The following is a 19,890-nucleotide window of genomic DNA, read 5'->3' as shown; positions in this document are numbered from 1 at the left end:
TACTCGGGGAAGGTGGCAGCCGGTCCTCCAAATGCCCTTTGGACGAATGTCCAGGCGCCCTTCTATCTGCGGATCCTTGCGATCACAGTCGCATTGTCATGGGAAATGCTTTTGACAGAACAAATGCTTATCACCTGGCCTCCAGTCTGGAAAAGATTGAGACCCAATCCGGTTTTTTCACTGGGAAAGAACAACATTCAGTTCATTTCTCCCTTTCATGTGCCTGCTTTTCACCACCACGGCCACATTCTCCCCTTTTCTCCGCGCCCTTCCCCCTGCCTCCCCCAAGGCCGAGGTCTGGGGGTCTGGGGACGGCTGGAAGGAGCTGCTCTGCTGGTTTCAGGTGCTGGCAGCTGAGGAGCTTTGTTATGCTGGGAGCTTAAAACAACAAACGCCAAGGAGGCTGGCCGTTGTCTAAAAAGTGGGGCACGCAAGAATGTCTAATTGAGATAATATCCTTGTGTCTACCAAGAACAAGGGATACTTGCCTTCTTTAAAAAAAAAAACGCGCCTGCAGTTGCCTTGCTCATAGAATACCAGTCATAAATACTTTCATGTCTGACTCACTTAAGCTAGAGTGGAAACTTAACATTACCACGTGCCTTTGTATTATTGAAGTTTAAAGGAATCCCTTTCAAAGCCCAGCGTTTGGCTCGCGATGAAAGCAGACCAAACAGCTTATTCCAAGTTACATTCAGTAATTACATAAGTAACCCTTTAAATACTAGATATGCAAATAATGCACTATTCTTTCTGTAATTACTTTGTGTACATGGTTTGATAAAATCCCAAGATTGTAATACATGTTTATGGAGAAGATTAGCAAATACGGAAGACGTGAAGTAGGAATTTACAGATTTACAGTTGCCGTGGTGACCATGTGGTGCTGCTTGGCAGGAGGAGCGCGGGAGGCCAGCCGGGAGCACAGGGTGTGGCGCTGTCCAGAGGGCTTCCTCCGTCCAGCTGTGCCCCAGCCATCCAAGGGCCCAAGGGCCCCAGTTTGCAAGCATCCAGTCTCGAAAGACCAAGTGCCCTTCCAGCTGGTTGAGCTGGACATACCTGGACCAGAGTTTTAGGGACTTCATTCAACTTAATCCAGGAGTGGGGTGACCGGTGCATGCACCCTGCTTCCTCAAGCCCCATGAAGGAGGAAACGGGATGATCTGGATTCAGGCCAGTGGCTCCAGCCCTCCTCCCCAGAACATGCCCTCAAACACAGATTACTTCAGGTGTAATTCCTTCTCAGTGTAAACACAGCCAGAGTTGAGAGGCATGAAACTGCGCTGCCCCGGCTTTCCTGATCCCGAAGCCCAGAACGAGCTCCTGCTCACAGATGTTTATCCAACTGGAAAGTACATGTGAACACAAACACCCGCATGCGCTCACTGCTGGGGTCCATTCACTCTGCAGGCTTCCCTCACTTTCAGCCCCTCTAGGCTCTTCTCAGCCCCTGGCCTTGGGGGTGAGACCTTCTGTCCTGATCCTCGCCCAGGCTGAGATGATCTCACTCTGTCCCACTAGCCACAGACGCTGGCTCACCGAGGCCAGAGAGAGTTCATTCACGCACCTGGATGCCTACTACCTGCCAGACAATGTCCAGGAACACAGGGTCCGTGGGCACAGATTCCAGCTCTTTAGGAGCTGACGTTCTATGGGGAGGGGATGGAACAGATAATAAATCTTAATCAATGCACATTAAAAAGGAGCCAATTGTTTGGTGTGCTGGAAGGTGTAAGTGCCCTAGGAGGAAATGCGGAGCATGAAGGGGCTGTGGCAGTGGTGAATAGGTGGGGAGGAGGGGCCTCGCCAGGAAGCAGATGTGTGAGCAAAGGTTTGCAGGGAGTGAGGGAGCTGGCAGAGCAGGTGTCGGGGGGAGAATGTACCAGGTGGAGAACAGCAAACACCGGGAGGCCGGGCATGTTGAGGGGACGGGAGGAAGCTTGTGTGGGTGGAGCAGGGTTGGGAAGGCAGCGGACGATGCCCGAGACGGGGAGGTCGCAGCTCACGCAGGCCCTTGGCTTTGATGTGGAGGAGGATGTGAAGAGTGCTCTGAGCAGAGACCACCGTATGACTGGGTTTTAAGGATCCAGCATTGACTGTTGGTTTGAGAATAGACTACGAGGGGCAGAAAGTGGAGACAGGGATCGTTGTTAGGGTGTCAACCCAGTAAGGAGATGGTGGCTAAAACCAGGGTGGTGACAGAGACGCTTCCACTGGGAACCCACTGGGAAGGCAGGGCAGCAGGATTCCCTGGTGGGGAGGATACCGGCAAGGACGGAGCTGCCATCCCCGGGGTGAGGGGAGAGCGGAGAGCACGGGCTGATGGAGGCCAGGCTGCAGGTAGGGCTTTGGGTGACGTGAGGCGGAAATCTCTTATTAGGTCGAGTAGGCAATTGAGCGCACAGGTGCAGAGCTTGGGAAAGAGATGGCAGCGGGGCCCCAAGCTCCGAGGAGTGAGAGCGAAGGCCTGGCTCCGCGAGTTAGTGGATGTAGGTGGACAGGAAGGGAACTGGGCTCTCTCTGAGGGCAGGGAGAGAAGCAGAGACCCAGGCGAGAGTGACGTGAGTGTGGCATCCATAGGGCCAGCAAGCCGGGTGTCCCGAAGGAGGGGGGGCGTCGGCCCTGCACAACGGGCCGGCCAGGAGCGATGCCTGGTTTGGGGAGTGGGCACTGTGGGTGCAGCGCAGTGACTTTCTTAGCAAGAGAAGCCTTTGGGGAGGGGTGGTGGCAAAGCATGGACAGTGCACGGTGAAGGATGAATACACCTGAGTTCCTACTTGCTTGACTTTTGGACAAGTTAGTAAATATGGTGGTGGCTGTAGACTGAATGTTTGTGTTCCCCCAAATTCCTGTGTTGAAACTTAGTCCCCAGTGTCATGGTATTTGGTGGTGGGGCTTCTGGGAGATGATTAGGTCAGGCAGGTGCAGCCCCCAGGATTGGTTTTAATGAGACTCAGGTGAGCTCCCTGCCTGCCCCCTCCTTGTGAGGTTGTAACATGAAGACACCATCTACACCCCGGGAGCAGCCTCACCAGATACCAAATCCCCAACCCCTCGGCCTTGGACGCCCAGCCTCCAGGGCCATGAGAAGTAAACCGCTGTCTATTCTGTTGTAGCAGCTGAACGGGCTATGACGGAGCTGCCCTGGTTCCCTTATCTGTAGAGTGGAGATGAAAACAGTGCCCGTTTGTAGAGTTTTGGTGGGGACTGAGTGTGTGACGATGCCCGGAGAGGAGCGCTGTCTGGTGCGTGGCAAGCGCAGCATGAATGCTCACTTAAATCACCACGCTACCTCCCACCCTGTCCCAACCTCAGGAGTTACTACTTGGGCTGTTTTACTCGTTTTTGTGACCCTGTTGTATTTACACCCGCACTCCCTGGTGCATCAGCTTTGGGCGGTGGCTACTCAGTCTTGCTCCGGGAAAGGAGAAAATCTTTTCTCTTCTCCACTCAGCGTCACTGCTCCAATTTGGTTGTCGTGTGATGATTTTTACTTCATCAAAGCTCACTGCATTTACATTACTTTTTCTAACGAGACAGATTTGACTACAGGCTGTCTCTAATGAGTGCCAACACATGGCACTCTGAGGTTTAAGGTTATGTAAACATGACTCATTTTACACTCTTTCCTAAGCATCAAGATCTAATAAATCTTACAGATGTTTCTGCCAGTCTTTGACTCAGTTGAGTGTCCTCCCATGTCACTTGCTCATGCCACTTCTGTTCTTCTAAGTCTCTTCTCTCATTTTGGAAAGTGACTTTCCAGTGTCTTCCTATTAGCAAATTTCTGAATTTTGACAATGCCTGTATTTTTCCTCACATCTGATTACAGGTTCAGCTACATAAACCATTTCAGGTTCAGAAATCTTCAGGACCCTGAGGCCCTTGGCGCTGGTGTTCACTTCGTGTTGCAAAGCAGCAGCCTGGTGATGGTCTTACTCCCACGGCTCCTTCTTGCCGGAAGCTCTTTGGAAGGTGTTTTCATTCTCCGAGTTCTGCTTCAAAGGAGGAGCCTAGACAAGAACTTTGCAGAATTAGTCCTGTCCAGCCCTTCGTGGCTGAAGTCGTGGCTTCTCCTCAGGTCCCGGGCACTGATGGGTCTGCTTCTCCTGCTCCGTGTTTTCCTGGCTGCCTCTTTTGGATATTAGGCATCTCGGTCTGTCCTCCATGTCTCTTAAGTTTTCTTTCATTTTTCCATATTGCTCTTTCCATCTGTGCCCCACGTTCTAGGAGACGTTTCAACTTCATCTCCTGTTGCATAAACTTGGTCTTCTGCCACAGTCAGTGATTCAGCCCATCCACAGAATGTTTTGTTTCAGTAGGCATTTTAAGATCAAAGAATATTTTTTAATTTGTTTCTTTTTCATAGGAGCCTGTTATTTCATGGATGCCGTATTTTCTCTAATCTCCCTAGGAATGCAAATCAGCGTTTTCTGAACTTGGTTTTGTTCCTTGTATCATGTCTGTTTTCTCATGGTGAGCTTCTGTTTGTTCATCTCACTCGTCTCTCATGCTCTTGGTTTTTGCCAAAAAACCTGGTGGTGTTGGTTTTGGGGTTCGTGTTTAGAAGTAAAGGGATTATTTCTTCCAAATAGGGAGCCGTGGAGGGTCCACTGTCCAGCAGGCCTCCCTCCTGCATGGAAGGGTGGCTTTGCTTCCTGTGAAAACAGGACGTGTCTCCCTGCAGGCAGAGCATCCCGCCCAGCTCTCCCAGGGCCTTACGTGAGCAAGCTCTGCTCTGACCGTCCCTCTGACTGGCCTCCTCCCCAGGCAGCTCCTGCCCCTTCCCTGGGGAGGGGTCTTGACTATAACTCGAGAGAAACAAAGCTGCTTCCCACTGAGTTCTAATGAAGGCAACCAAGCTGTGGCACATGCAGTCACCACAGAGCTGATCCTGACCACCCCACGGCCATCCCTCGTCTTTACATCTGCTGGCTCTCCTGGGGGCCACCTCGGGTGGCATGCCTGATCTCTGCTGCCCATGTTCTGCAGTTCCTCTGTCCTCTCCTTGTCAGGCTGGTTGCTTATGCTTCGATTTTCTAGGAATTTATCAGAAATCTAGTCTATGATGGGACCCCTCATGGCTTCATTTCAGTGTGAACTTGGGAGAGACAGGATGGAGATGTGTGCGCTTGTCTGGGCACACACAGGGCCCCCCCTCCTTCAGAGTGAGAAAGCCTGGCCATCCCTCACAGACACTTCCCCGTGGGGGCCTGGAGGGCAGTGGCATCTGCATCAGGCGGCAGGCGCTGGCTCCCAGCTCAGAGCTCACACCGTGAGCCTTGGCTTGCTCGTGTGTGCCATGGCCGCTGATCTCATGGATGGGAAGGGCTGTAGCAGCTCTTTTTCTCCGTGCCTCCAGCAGTAGATCCCATGGCTGGCATCCTCTGCCCACCTAGCAGCAAAGGGAAAGGCCGCAATGCCTACAACTTAAAACGAAGCATCATTCCAGGTGTTTGGTCTCCCTGGGCCTCATGTCACAAAAATGTGGCCATCTCTCAGCGTCATGATCTGCCTTCTGAACATCTCAGGCCTGGGCCCCAGCCCTGAGCTGTCTCTCTTGTCAACACAAGCAAAGGCAGGGCACCCCGGGCTTACTTACCGCATGCCGCTCGCTTTCTGTTAATGAAACATTTCATGGGTAATGAACCAGAACCTTGGGCCAAGCGGAATGAGGCCGGAAATGGAGCTGTCTTTGGGCTTTGTTAGCGGTGCCCCTTTCAGGTCCTGGAGGCTCCACCCACACCTTTCCGCAGACAAAACAACCTCCGACTGACAGATGGACTCAGGAGATCAGTTGCCTCTGATGAGTCTCCCTGAATGCATGGCATTCGGTTTGGGGTATCAGAAAATGGTCCAGGCCCCGTGGGTGTGCCTGTCGGTATTTAGGGGACCCGTGAAGGTGTCGTGTTACTGCAACGATGATGAGGGATGGTGACATTGTGGCAGTAACTCTGGGGGAATCATCTCCTGTCGGACAACCTGGGGTCCTGACTAGATGGGTGCTGGTTGCTCTATTACACCTGCGTACTAGTCAGGCTACAACCTGCTGTTCTCTAGAATCAGTGCCACCACCCAACAGTCAGAATTTTCTGTAATGATGGGAAGGCCCCGTGTCTGCCCAGCACGAAGCTTGTGTGCTGACCGCCTGAAATGTGCCTGCTGTGGCTGAGAAGCTGAAAATCCCTGTACGATCCCCTTAGAGACCCAGACGCTGGCGGGAAAGGGAGCTACGTGCAGAAAGAATGTGGGAGCAGGAAAGTGAAGCACAGAATGCTCCGGCCTGGTTTGCAGCGCACACAGCCCCGTCTTGCAGGTAAACTCCAGCAAAGTCCACTTCTTAAGTAAGGAAGCTTAGCTTTCACGGTCACCCTTGCGGATTTCTGGTGGCCAAGCAATGTCTGGAAAGTCCCAGCCCAGATGGCGGTGGGGGTGGGCTGGTGAACCTACTGGGGTCCCTGGTGCCAGGAAAGACACGGGTGCCCTGAGAACCAGGCCTGCGCCTGCTCCATCGCCGTGTTCAGCTCCAGCCATCATTTCAACACAGGTCAGAGGGAACTCGGCCTTCACTTTGAATCTCCCACGTACGGGGATTTCCGTGAGGCCCTCAGGAGCCCTCCCGACCTCCATCAGAGGGGTGCCCACCAGGCCTGTTCTGAGCATCTACAAGTATCTTGTTAATCCTCACAACAAATCTAGAATCTTAGGAGATAAAGCAGGTGCGGATGCAATTACTTCATTGTGACCAGATGCCAGGCACTGATCTGATGTGACCAGAGAGCTCCTCCAACAGTTTTCTCAGCCACATAGTTCATGGCAATTTTCCTACTGGAAAACCAAAAATTTATCTTTAATCAGAGAAACCAGCCAAGGAAAATAATAACTGTCTCTTAAAAAGGTCTCTCTTTCCTTCCTGAGATTTTCCAAAGGTTGTGGGCCAGAAAAGCCCCAGGCTTGGGGCCACGTCAGTTCCAGCTGGTGCTGGTGGTGAGACCTGGAGCAGAGGGGCTCCGAGGAGGGCATCTGCCTCCAGGAAACAAGGGGCGACACTGCAGGCCTGTGCTCTCCTCACGGCCACGTGGGACGAGCTCTGTGGAAGACAAGCAGTGGGACAGGAGGGCTGTGTAAGCAGAATTAAAGAGGAGCTCTTTCAGCAGCCTCCTGCAGGCCGCGGCTGGAGGTGACGGAGCGGGGCGTCTTCGGGCGTCCCTGTGTCTCCTGGGCCTCTCCTGTCCCCACCACACGGTGCTCCTACGATTTTCCGCCCTACAAGCTCATGTGTGGGGCCCTGCTTCTGATGCTGGACTCTCCCTAGGCCCCCCTGGTCTCCCATCCTGACGGACCCTTCCTTTACCGGGTCTCGCTTCCTCGGCATCTGGGCTCTTTGGCTGCTGCTGAGTCACGTGGCCCCCATGCCCAGGATGCCTCTGTCAACCGGCTGTGGGGCTCAGTCTGGTGGCTGCTGGAGACGTGGGGTCAGAACACACCTTGCCTTGGTCTTCTCATCTGGGTCACTCAGACCCACCACCCGTCTATCCCCAGCTTCTCAAGACAGACTCTTTCCCTCTCCTCATCATTAAACTCTGTGCCCTATAGATGCCCTCCTGTGCAACCGTGGGAAGACAGGGTGCTGCTCCCGGCCCCCTCAGCTCTGGGGTGCTCACTGGAACTCCTGAGTCTGCCCCGCTGTGCACAGAACCACCCAGCTGACTGTGACTCTCCACGGACGCTTCGGTGGTCAGTTGTTTTCGGAATCTCATACTCTCACACATCTCTGAAAAGGCAGAGATTCGAGCGGGTCCAGACCCTGTGATTCCTGCAGAAGCTTCCAGCTCTGGGCCTCACCTGCTCCCGCCAGCCGCTTGGTCCCCACATTGGCTGGGGGGCTCCCGGCTCTTCTCCACTTAGTGCAGACACCCCCCTCAGAGACGGGGGTCAGCCTCACCTCGCGGCGCTGGGCTGCTCACCTCTCCAGAGACGCGCAGACCCTTCTAGGGTCTGTGTCCAGGGGAAGCAGCCTGCGTGCTGAGCCCAGGCCTCCCCACTCCCCCGGCTGCAAACATCATTGGCCTGTGTCCTTTCTTGTGCTGTCCTCTCATTTACGGTATCAGTCTTGTCTCCCCAGCAAGAGTGGAAAGTTAGGGGGAAAAACTGCACAATAATATAAACCGCTAACATTTTCCGTGTGGCTGGTCAGTGACAGGTACTGTTTGCAGGGCTTTGCAGCTGCTGTCTGAGTTCATCCTCCCAACCACAAAAACGTAGGCTCTGTGGGTGAGAAAACGGAGGCCCAGAGGGCCAGAGACCTTCCCCCGGGACACAAGTGCAGCGGAATTTGGACGCCTCGACCTCGCTGCAGCTCTGACCTTGTCTCCTAGTGAGAAACTTGCTGCCCTCGGAAGCAAGAAGCCGGGACAGCCAGCAAGCAGGGCTATAGCCTCCACGGGACTGGTTAAGGTGACTGGGCTGGGACCTGGTGTCACACCGATGGGTTCAAGGCCCCCTGTTCACTCAGTGGCCTGTGCTAACCTGGGAAGGTGCCGGAATACGAGAAATACATATGCCTGTAACATTCTTCCAAACACAAAGGGCTTAGCTGGAGTGTGTCCTGACTCCCTGCAGCCTGGCCTGTGGTGGTGGTGGTGGTGGGGGGTGCCACAGCTCTCCCGGGTAGGGATCCAGAGAGAAACACCCCCGGTGCTCTCCTGAGTTGGACGTCTTACCAGGAAACCTGGCAGCTGTTATTGTCAACTCTATGCAACTAATGGGTTGGTACCGGGACCCAGGACCCAGGGGATGTGGCTGTGGTGGTGCCCTGAGAGACCTTGTGGGGTTCTTGCAAGTGGGCCCAGCTGTAAAGGCACTACGGCATGTGCCCATGCTCTGTTTGATCCGAGAGTCCCTCTGGCCTACGAGACAGCACAGCAGACTAGATGTTGGGGGACCTTCTCAGTCCTACTTTTGGGGCTAAATTGCCCTGTGATCTTAGGCAAGACATTTCATTTTCTGAATCCCTCTGTGGAATGCGCTGACCACTCCAGAACTCAGAGCTGTTCACCACGCAATTATGGACACTTATAGCATATTTAAACATGTATTTAGGTCCCTTATTAAAAAGGAGAAAGATAATCTTTGTGTTGTTATAAGAAGTGTTTTTAAAGTTTGAGCGTGTTGACAGAAAGAACAGGAGAAATGCCTGTATGTCCCTTGTCTTTCCCCTGAATTTTCCGTAGCTGGGAATTCAAGGCTCCCTTGAGCCCTGCCTATGTCCCTTAGTGAGTGTGACGTGGGATCTGGGACAGAGAAGAGCAGCCCCGTCCCAACGTCCCTGCCCACCCTCCAGTCACCCACATGGAACTCTGATCCCTTCACGCGTGTGTGCGAGCTCAGGTGAGTTCAAAGCCAAGGCCTTCCAGGAGAAACAGTTCGTCATGATGCTGGTGTGGAGGTTATAGGACAATTCTCTTTGTTAGCTTTTCATTGTTTAGGATGGTTTCAGTCCATGAATCTGAATATTCTTCTCATCATGCGGTTCTCATCATGCTTGAACACAAACCATTAATAAAGTGTGAAAACCCCGGAGCAGTTTGCAGAAAGGACGTGTGATCAGAAAGGCCACGTCAGCGTCTCTCAGCAGGCGTCTCTGCAAAGAGAGAACATAGGTGTCCAGGAGGCACTTACCTGGGGATCGGAACCCAGAACTGGTGGTGCATTTTAAAAGAATGTCTAAGATATATATGTCTGAACATGTGTTTCTAAAATTTAAGCTTCAAACCAGGGAATAATTGAAAACTTGAATTTACATATTTTTCTGATCACTGAATTGAAGCCAAAATGAAACACCTGTCACTGATCAAAACTGTTGGTAGTTTGAGTTCGTGGCCTTAGGTCACACATGACGGCCGGAAGGAATAAAGGACGGTGGTCAGAGTTCAGGCGGTGACGCGCCCCCCGCCCCGCTGCCCGCCCCGCGCCCGGCCACCCGCCCCGCTTCAGAGCAGCCTCGGTTCTCCTTCACCTGCTTTAACCATCAAGGTGGGAGACGGAGCATGGACGCCCCTGGGGTCTGGCCGACCTGAGTATGGGGTGTGTCTGCCACAGCTAAACTCTTGCTGCAAAAGACTCTTAAGATTTTTTTTCATTTTTTAAAAGAACTCTTTAAATCCTTTTTTTTCAACATCCTTCTGTGTGGATGGGAACAGCAGTCAGGTCACATTGGCCTACATTTGCCCTTTATATGTCTTGTGACCATAAGTGTACCTCTTTACCTGGCTCTTCTGCCCACAGAAGGTTCCAGACTGCCTGAGCGAGCCTGGGGTGCTTTCGCCCTGTGCTGGGTCTATCTCTAGGCCTGCACAGTTAGTTCCCTGCCTGTCTTGCAAATGAAGAGGCCCCAAGCCTAGCGACACTGACGACAGCACTACGATGGCTTTTGTCCGCGTGCATTCCAGGCCCTGGCAAAAATATCCGATTACTTTGTTTTGTGTTTTGAGTAGCAGACCTCTGCAGTGCCCTTTCCTCGGCACCTGTGATTCTCTGCGTGCCCAGCTCATCTCTGGGGCCATTTTTTGTGCCTTGCCAGTCTCCATTCCACAGGATGCTAGATGCCTCCTGTCGGGATGCGGGGCGGTTGGACCAGCAGCGAGGACCTCGGACCTCGTCGGGCAAGGAGCCCAGGCGGGAGGGAGCACCCCCAGGCTGAGGCGCTTCCGGCAGCAGAAGCAGCGCGCTGGGCGGCTGGGCAGGCAGGTGGAGACCCGCTCCCCGGTGGGCTCTGCCTGCCGGAGACCTGGCCCCCGTGGGCTCTGCGCGCACAGACAGACGGCCTCCCACCGACCAACGAGGGCCGGCCGTGCAGCATGGAGGGCGGCGCGGCCCCCTCACGTCCCCGCGGACTGGGACGCGCGTGGCTCCCCTTCCCCAGATGCAGACACTGGCAATCGGAACCTTGGTTTCTTGCAGTTGATGCAGGAAATGAGATGAATTCTGTTTTTGAGACAAGTGTTACGTGAAAGGAAGCATGAGAGAATTCATCAGGGTCTGAGATTTCCCTCTTTCATTTAGCCTTTATCTTTGTATTTATCTATCTATCCATCCATCTATCTAATCAATCATCTATCATCTTTTTATCATTGTATCTCTATCAGTCATAAATATTTTTCTATCATCTACCTATTTATCATTTATTGGTATCATCTATCAATCAATCAATCTGTCTCTCATCTGTCTGTACCATCTGTCTCTGTATTGTCTCTCATCATCATCTATCAACTCTATCTTTCTATATATGGGATGGGAGGGACCATAGCTAGCACAGGGATCCCTGAGCAGAGACACTGGTGACCCCCTTTTCTGGCCCCCCAGCATCACTGCCCCCTTGGGGATAGACCTCTCACCTGGGGGATCTGGGTGCCCCTCTCCCCAGCATCAGAGTCATGATGGAGATACTAGTGTCTACAAGATGAAAGGGGCTGATGGCAAAGACCCCCCAGACCTGCAGCACGCTGGAGCCGGAGGGGCATTTGGACCAGGCCTCGGGGGTCCAGCTCACGGGGTTGCTGGCTGAAAGCCCCTGCTCCCCGTCCCTGTGCCCACTCCTCCCCAGCAGGGCACCTCTCCTCTTCCAGAAAAATGCACCTTTTCACCTGCCTCCCCTAGGATAAGGGATGCAGTTTCCAGGAAGGGCTCAGTCCTTCCAGGAGAGGGACCCTCTGGCCTGGGAACCCGGGCAGAACAGTGAGGCGGAGCCAGTCATAACAGGGAGGAGGCTGTGCTCAGCAAATACCTTTATTTTGGCTTTGGGGACACGAAGGGTGTTTGGGGCAGTTTTCCAGGCTTGTGCTGGTATGTCAGTCCCCTCCGACGGGGTAAAGAGGAGATCGTTCCCATGCAGGGTGTTAGGGAAGCCCGGGTCTGTGTGAGACACATATCAGGGTGGATTATGTTTGAAGAGGACTACTTGTCTCAGGAAGCATGGATGCCAGAAGTGACTTGCTGAGCATAGAGCACACTCTCGACGACGGCCCCAAGCCCACTGCAGACCCGGATTTCCTTACATGCCTCCCTAGAGACACCTACAAAGGCAGACTGAGCCTGGGAGTGGTGCCCGTTTTTCTAACCAACACCTGGGTAAATAAATACTCAGCCCTGGGCTCCCATGGTCCTGTCCAGTCCTGCCGCCTCAGGGGACTGCAAGAGCCTTGATGATGGGGATGCTGCCCCACCTGGGACACGGGGGGCTGCACGGTGACCCCGGCCACTCGCAGAACAGGCGCACACTTCTGCCACCTTGGGAGGCGAGGTCTCCCACCACCCGAGGTATCGTGGTGTTCCACCGAATTTCATCCCTGGTCAGGCTCCTCAGAGCCTCTGCATTCTTGCATGGGTATTGATCTTCAGTGAGATGGCCCAGAAGAGAGCCCAGCTGCTCTGAACCCCAAGGCTGGTGCCGTTCCCCTGCTGTTCCAAGCCTTCCCTTTGTGCTGTAGGAATCACATGTTTAGACTAAGCTCTTTAGCCAAAGGTGTGACCTTTTAACATTGTGCTTGTTAGCTGAAGTTGTACTTCATTTCATTTCATTTTTCTCTGAGTACATCAATGGATCTGCATACAAAGACCAACCAGGAAAGTGACATGACCCACAGACGTGTTTGGTTCTTAGGAGCAGCTTCACACCCCTGGTGTGGCCAATACCGAGTGCTGAGAAGGGGCCCAGGGTGCCCAGGACAGAGAAGGAGGGGCGGTGGGGCTGAGCAGCCAGAAGCCAGGAGCCAGTCGTGATGCTGGCTGGGGAGCCCGGGGCGCCGTGCACAGATTCTCCTCTGGTCCTGCGTGATGCTCGGTGTGGCCTCAGCACGAGGCCACATGCCCCACTGTCCTCCCCTGTCCGCTGCCAGCAGCTGAATAAGCAGAGTCGGCGTGGCCAGTGGTAAGCTGTGCCTCATGAAGAACTCCAAACAACAGGTGGCTTCTGCTCCTTCCGCCTTGGAAATCATCACCGCTTCATGCAAACATCCTTTGAAACCACTGCTTGTACCTGGCTTGTCTCTAAATGAACTGTCATTGTTGTTTCTCGGGCACTGCTGGCCAGGAATCGCCCCGTGAACCAGCAATGGGTTCTTTCCACATGCTTTCTTTCCCCAGAACGGATCCTGGGCAAACCAAGCCCACGCCCCTCCTCCCCTCTCCCACCGCCCCCGGACCGATGCTCTGTGTGGTGATCTTGTTGCGTTTCGGAAATGCGGTTGCTTTTTCTTTGAAACTGCTCAAACTTCTGAACAACAAAAACAAATCCTGTTCACCAGGTCTCTGCGCCAGTCCAGGCTGTCCCCAGCAGGTGCCTTTCAAAGGGCCCTTGTCACTCTGACTACCTGGAGCTGTAAGCAGGCCTGATTTGGGGCAAGCGGAGAATTCAGTTTACTTATGAGTTCCTCCTGCTGTCCCTTCCCCATGCCATGTTCTGCCGGAGGCCCCACTGCTGCGTGTGCTGGGGGTTGGCGGGCGTGGCAGCCATGTTCACAGTGGCCTGTGGCACCAGCCGGGAGGCTGCATCTAAAGGGTCCATAGGCAGGTGGAGATGGAGGGTGGGGACCCAGGCCCCATGGTGCCAGAGGGGCTGCTGCAGAGCAGGGGCGTTTGGGGAAAGGTCGCTGCAGGGGGAAGGTGGGGCTTTTGATTGACAAGGACTATGGAGCGAAGGTACCTATTTTGAACTCCGTGAGTGACAGGAAGTGTGTGGAAGGGGATCCCCTGTTACTCATGATGCTCACTCTCCCAAGGGTACAGCTCGTGCAGCCCCTGGGGGCTGGTGCGTGGGGCGAGGCTGCAGGCCCTCGGAGGTCAGGGCACAGAGTGGGTGCGTCCCTCACGGCGCTGGCACTCGCATGGTGGGGGAGCAAACGGGTGAGACGGCGGATGCGCGGACACAGAGGATCAGGGACGCAGGTGTGAGGCAGTGGTGGTGTCTCTACGCCGGGGGTGCCAGCCATGGGTGCCGTCCAGGCCCAGGCAGCCTGAGAGCCGTCTGCCTGGTGCTGAGGGCAAGTTCATCTGCCCTCTGGTCCCTCGGTGTCCTATGCACGAGGCCGCTCCTTCATCAAACCTTCTTGGAGGACAAATCAGATTGTATTTAGACCTAAGTGAAAAGAGCTGATGGCAAATGTTAACAGGAAACCCACCATCCCCTCTTCCAGAAGTGTTTGCACTTTGGGAAGAGAGTGCAGCCCTGTGGGAGGGGAGGAGCCTGTGTGGGAGGGGAGGGGCCTGTGTGTTAGAAGAGGGGCCTGTGTTAGGGGAGGGGCCTGTGTTAGGGGAGGGGTCTGTCTGTTAGGGGAGGGGCCTGTGTTAGGGGAAGGGTCTGTGTGGGAGGGAGGAGCCTTGTGGGAGGGGAGGGGCCTTTGTGGGTGGGGAGGGTTCTGTGCCTCTGCTGGGTGGCCCTGGGTGTCTTCAAAGTGCCACCCACGCCTGCCTGGTCTGTGCTGCGCGGCCCTGGGAGGGAGAAGGCAGGTCAGGTGCCCTAGAACCGTCAGGCAGCTCCACCCCCTTCAGAATTCAGCTTCCTCCCGGCAGGCCACAGGCTGCGCTCTCCTCCTGGGAGGTGTCGTATCAGTTTGGGAGGGAGGGAACCCTGGGGAAGCCCTCGGGGTCTGGGCCCCGCTGTGCAGGTGAGGGGACGGAGGCCCACGGGTCAAGAGAGGCCATGTGGCCTTGGGCATGTCAGTCAGAAAAGGGACAGAGAACAAGCTCGTGGGTTCTCAACTCAATCTCTTCGTTGTAGCAGTTTTAATTTGGGAGTTTATGTTTCTACAGGGAAGAATGACACCTGCTCCAGCCTGCCGCCCCCTCTGCTTTTTCCCTGAGAGAACTGTAAGGAGAAATTAGGCACTTAGGAGCTCGGTGTGACCTTGGGAACAGTTTCCCCCGCAGCTCACAGATGAGGCCACTGGGGCAGCAGTCGCAGGGCCGGTGCCCGCCCGCCAGCCCAGCTCGGGAAGAGCCGCCATGGGCCCGGGCGCCCCCCCGGTCAGGCTGCCTGTGCGGTGGCCTCCCCTCTGTTTGGAGAGGCTGAGGGTGCCGTCGCGGGGCACTGCCTGCAGGGTCGGTGGCTGTGTGCCCTGCGGCCGCTGATCTCTCCTGAACGGATCTGGTGTGTCAATTGTAAGCACAAGAGAGGAGAAGATTCTGGAGCCTTGGAACATTACTTAATAAATGCTTGAAAGACTCTTGTCTTAGCACAAAGCCCGGGGCTCTGCAGACAGCCACAAGAAAGGAGCGGCAGATACCTTGCTGCCCTTAATTCTGGAGCAAACACAATGGTATTTTTTTAAGGATAATGCAGAGGCAGAGAATGTGACTGCTAATTTCTTTTTGGAGACAACCAAGGAAAAGAAGAATAGAGAAGAATTTATTTTGGCAACAAACCTTGATCTTCTTCTTACAAAGAAAGTTAAAGCAATAATTCCCCCAGGTGCAAATGCTGTAGCGCAGAAAACCTTCCTTAAAACACATTAAATCAGAGAACCAGATAAGCAGACAGGAAATTTACCTGTGGCTGTATCAGATGGCCTTAGGTTTTGTCTTCTGAGGTCAGAAGAAAGGATAGTTTTAGGCAAGTACTTCAATTAAAAAAATCTATTGTGTGGATGTGGAAAATGTGGGCAGTAATTTATCTTTCTGGTACATAGTGAAATTGATTTGGGACCAAAGACACAGCCTTTTTCTTTTTAATGCAGGGGGTGAGTCCCAGGCGAGGGGAATGAGCAGGGCCCAAGGCCTGGCGTCCAGGCCCAGCTCTGCGGCCCACCAGCTCTAGGAGGAGGGCTTCCTGTCATAATCACCATGGGTGGGCCAGTGTCTTTGCTAGGTGTCAGGACACTATAACGGGGAAATGACGCTGTGGGGCAATAGTACCCTGAGGACGCAGAGGATTCTGACTGAGCAGATGCGCCCTGACTCGGGAATGCCTTCTGAGAATGGGTTTGGGATCTCAGCTGCTTTAACACACCTCTGTCCTTTGGGCTTGCCACCCTCGGCCCCAGGAAATCCTGTAGGTCAGAGGATGGAACGAGACGTTTCTAAGGCTAACACTTCTTTAATTGTTTGGCCTGCTGTGGGCGAGGCCCACTTGCCTTTGCCAACGGACAGACGAGAAGCCTGGTGACCACTCAAACCAAGGCCGCACTTCCCTGCCTCAGCCAGCGCCCTTCCCCCGCTGCTTCGTAGAAGGGGCCTGGCGAAAGCGTGGGGCTTCTCCTGAAGTGAGCAAGTGTCCCCTCACTGACACAGCTTCTAGAATTCTGGAGACCAGAACCAGAAGCTAACCCGGACCACCCAAGGGCACATGCTTTCCTGGACTGTCTCCCACCTGAGGACTTGGGAGGGTCACGGCCTCTGAGTGCAGTCCACGGCCCTGGGTGCAGGCACAATTGGGTGGCTGGTGCGCCCGTGCCTGGCTAAGCGGGGGCAGCCGGGGACCTCGCTGGCCTAGAAACTCACACCAGGCCACCTCGGACCAGACGTCGGTCAGTCAGCACCCAGGTCTGGTGCCCATCTGCCAAATGGGTTCCAACGATTCCCATCCTCAGAGAATTATGATCCCAAGTGATTAGCTAGGGGTTATAGCCATAAAGAGATAAGTTCTTATTTTTAGACAAATGAACTAGAATTTATGTGGTGAAAACCCGGTGACGTGGAACTCAGACGAGCCCTCTGTCCTGCCAAGCTTCCTAACTGAGGAGGAACCTCTTTATCCGCCACCGGAAAATATTGAGCCTATTGAACAGAAATGTTTCTGCTGCAAGTTTAGACAGCAGATGACCGATTCTCTGCACTGGCGTATCCGGTGATAGGAAGCGAGTGTGGCTGTGACTTTCGGCATCTTCTGAGAATAAAACGCAAGAACAGCGTCAGCTCAAGTGTGTGACCTGCTCCACCTGGAGATTTCTCTGCCTTGGGAACTGTACCGGACATTAAGCAACCCAGAACCCTAATTGCTAACACTTGTTGATTTTTCTCCCTAAATCCTTCATGTGTTTACTCTGTTCTCTTTTTTGCTTGTCTGACTATGGCTGCGGCCAACCCACTCCTCAGCCCCCTCTCCTGCGCTTTCCAGTCACTCCAACATCATGCCGCTGCTAGACAGGCCTCCAGGGTGAAACCACGTGATGCCACCCACCTTCAACATGTGCCCATAGTTCCCCATATACTAAAGTGGTGACGCATCACTGCTGCGGCAGTGGCTGGATTCCATGCGGAGCTCTGTGCACTCTCCCATGGCGCACGGTGCCCTCTTCTCCCAATGCGCTTCACCCCTGCTCTCCGGATGAACCATTTCTCCTCCTATGAGACGCAGCTTGGCGCTTACCTGCTCTGTCCTGCTCCCTCGACACCCCCAGGCCCACTCACATTCTGGCCAGTGAAACAGGACCCGACAGCACATGTGTGTCAACCCCTGGCCTCGGAAGTGACAGCTGAGAGCAGTCCCCTCCTGGGGTGTGGATCAGCACAAAGCTGGCCGGCACGGAGCCTGCATGGGGCAGGGCACAATGGCTGTGGACCTGTGTGGGACTAAGCCTCTGGGTGTCGCCACGGCTCTGCTCGGTGCAGTCTGAGGACACAGTGCCAGGGAGCTTTGGTCTCTCATTCTGGTCAGGGAGCTGGACAATAAGCGAACAAACAGATAAGGGAACAGGGGACCTGCCGGTAAGTCCAGCAGAGAACTGTGGCAGCCGCTGTGGCTGGTGGGCCGGGCAAGCACTCTGAATGCTGACAAGGAAGTGTCTGTGCTAAGCTCGGGGTAGGACCATCACAGCTGGAGAACAGCTTTTGCAAAGGCCAAAGGGAGAGACACACGTGGGACCCCCGGGATCTGAGGAAGCCCAGTGAACTGGGTCTAGCGGGAGGGGACGGCGGGTGGGGAAGCAGCAGGGAGGTGCGGGCTGAGGTGCAAGGGACTGCGCTCCCATTTAAGGGACTCAGATTCCATTCTGTCCTTCCAAGCATGGCCTAGTACAGATCACGACACACGTGGGGCCCATACTGTGTTGGGTCCTAGGCTGCCTTTACTCTCAGTTGTCCGTGGTTTGGGGTCATGCTCTCAGTGGATGAGACTGTCAGTGGGTTCCACATAGCTAAGGTGGTAATGTGCATGCAACAGAATGGTTATCAGCCATGTGTGAAAGGCGATGTCTGAAGCCATCAGAGCAAATAACAAGCAGGTGGGTTGTAGGCAAACAGGGTAAATAACCAAGCAGCTGACATGGAGGAAATCCGTTGCACAGGAGCAACAGCAGGCACCAGGGCGGGGGTCGGATATCTAGCAGGACCAGATACTCCACTCTAGGGGAGACCTCGGCCCTGGGACTATGGCCCAGATGCTGCATAATTTAGAATTCCCGGCTCCTCTCTTGTGTCACCGAGGTGGGCGGGGGCTCCTGTAGCAGTGCCGCCTGGAGAAGGCTTGGCTGTCTCCTGACAGGGCGTCTGAAGAGGCGGCACTGCCGGTTCCTCCCTGGTATGAGAGGGGCTTTGGGACCCAAACTGTGGCAGCAGGCTACTTCCCATGGAGCTTCTCCGGAGGCCAGCACGCAGGGAGCCAGTCCTGCTGAGGTCCTCTTCCCTTTCAATTAACTAACAGCTCCAAGATTAAGCTGGAAACCCAAACCCAACTATATGCTATTTACAAACACATATATATGCATGTGTGTGTGTGTATACATATTATAAATACACATTCCATTTTAAATGAATGCAGTCCAGTCAAATCCTAATCATATATATGTTTTGATGTTGTCATTGACCGTTTAAAAAATGTTCCATTTGGAACAATCAGTTTATGAAATAAATGAGAAAGATCAAAGATGAGGGTCGCCGAGGTGGTTTCGCTTGGTGTGGGAGGCAGGATGAGGCTGTCCCACCACTGGCACCACCGGACACCCTGGTCCCTGAGCGCTACACCTCTGTCACCTCACATGGCAAAGGGGATTTTGCAATGTGACTAAGGATCTTGGGACAGGAAAGTTATCCTGGATTTTCTGGGGGCCCAGTGTAATCACAAGGGGCTTTGTAATGGGAGGCCAGAGCATGAGAACAGGAGACAGAACGATGGAAGTAGAGGTCAGAGAGAGAGGCTTAAAACCGCCAAGCTGCTGGCTTTGTGATGGAAGAAGAGGCCGTTGACCACAGAACACTCTAGAAGCTGAGGTGCCTCCAGGAGGAACACAGCCCTGCCAACACCTTGATTTCAGGACTTCCAACCCCTGGAACTGTAAGACAATAAATCTGATTGGTTTCTTTGCTTTGGGAGATAATTAAAAGATTGAGAATATTCACGGTTGAAGAAAGCGTGGGGCGAAAAATACTCTCCTGTACTGTGGGGGAGAGAGCTATATGATGCAGTCCTTCGGGAAGATAGCTTGATGACATGTATCAGAGTTTACAATTAGCCTCGCAAGTCCACTTAGAAGAGTTTATCTAAAGATTGCCAGAGAAGTGAATGCCAAAATGTTAGCTCCAAGTTCTCTGCTTGCTGTTGATAATGTAGCCCAAAACTGGGAAGAACTTAAAAAGTCCAACAGCAAGAAATAAGTTAGTGATTTAGTACATATGTAGACTGGAATAGCAGGTGGAAGCTGAAAATGATGATGCTTATCCATATTCGCTGATATTAACCAAAAGATCTGTGATATAAACTTTAGTGAGAAGATTACATAACAAAATAAATACAGAAGTGCCTTTGTATAAAATTCTAACTCACACAAAAGTGTCTGGAAAAATATTTACCAACAAGTTAATAGTGGTTTTCTCTGGTGAGGTAATTCGGGATGATTTTTGTCTTCTTCGTCCTGTTTTTCTGTATATTTGGTTCCTTTTCTTTTTCTTTTTTCTTCTTTA

Source organism: Manis javanica, chromosome 6 (assembly GCF_040802235.1).
Source record: "Manis javanica isolate MJ-LG chromosome 6, MJ_LKY, whole genome shotgun sequence".
NCBI classification, from domain to species: Eukaryota; Metazoa; Chordata; class Mammalia; order Pholidota; family Manidae; genus Manis; species Manis javanica.
Note: the sequence above shows the minus strand (reverse complement) of the source record.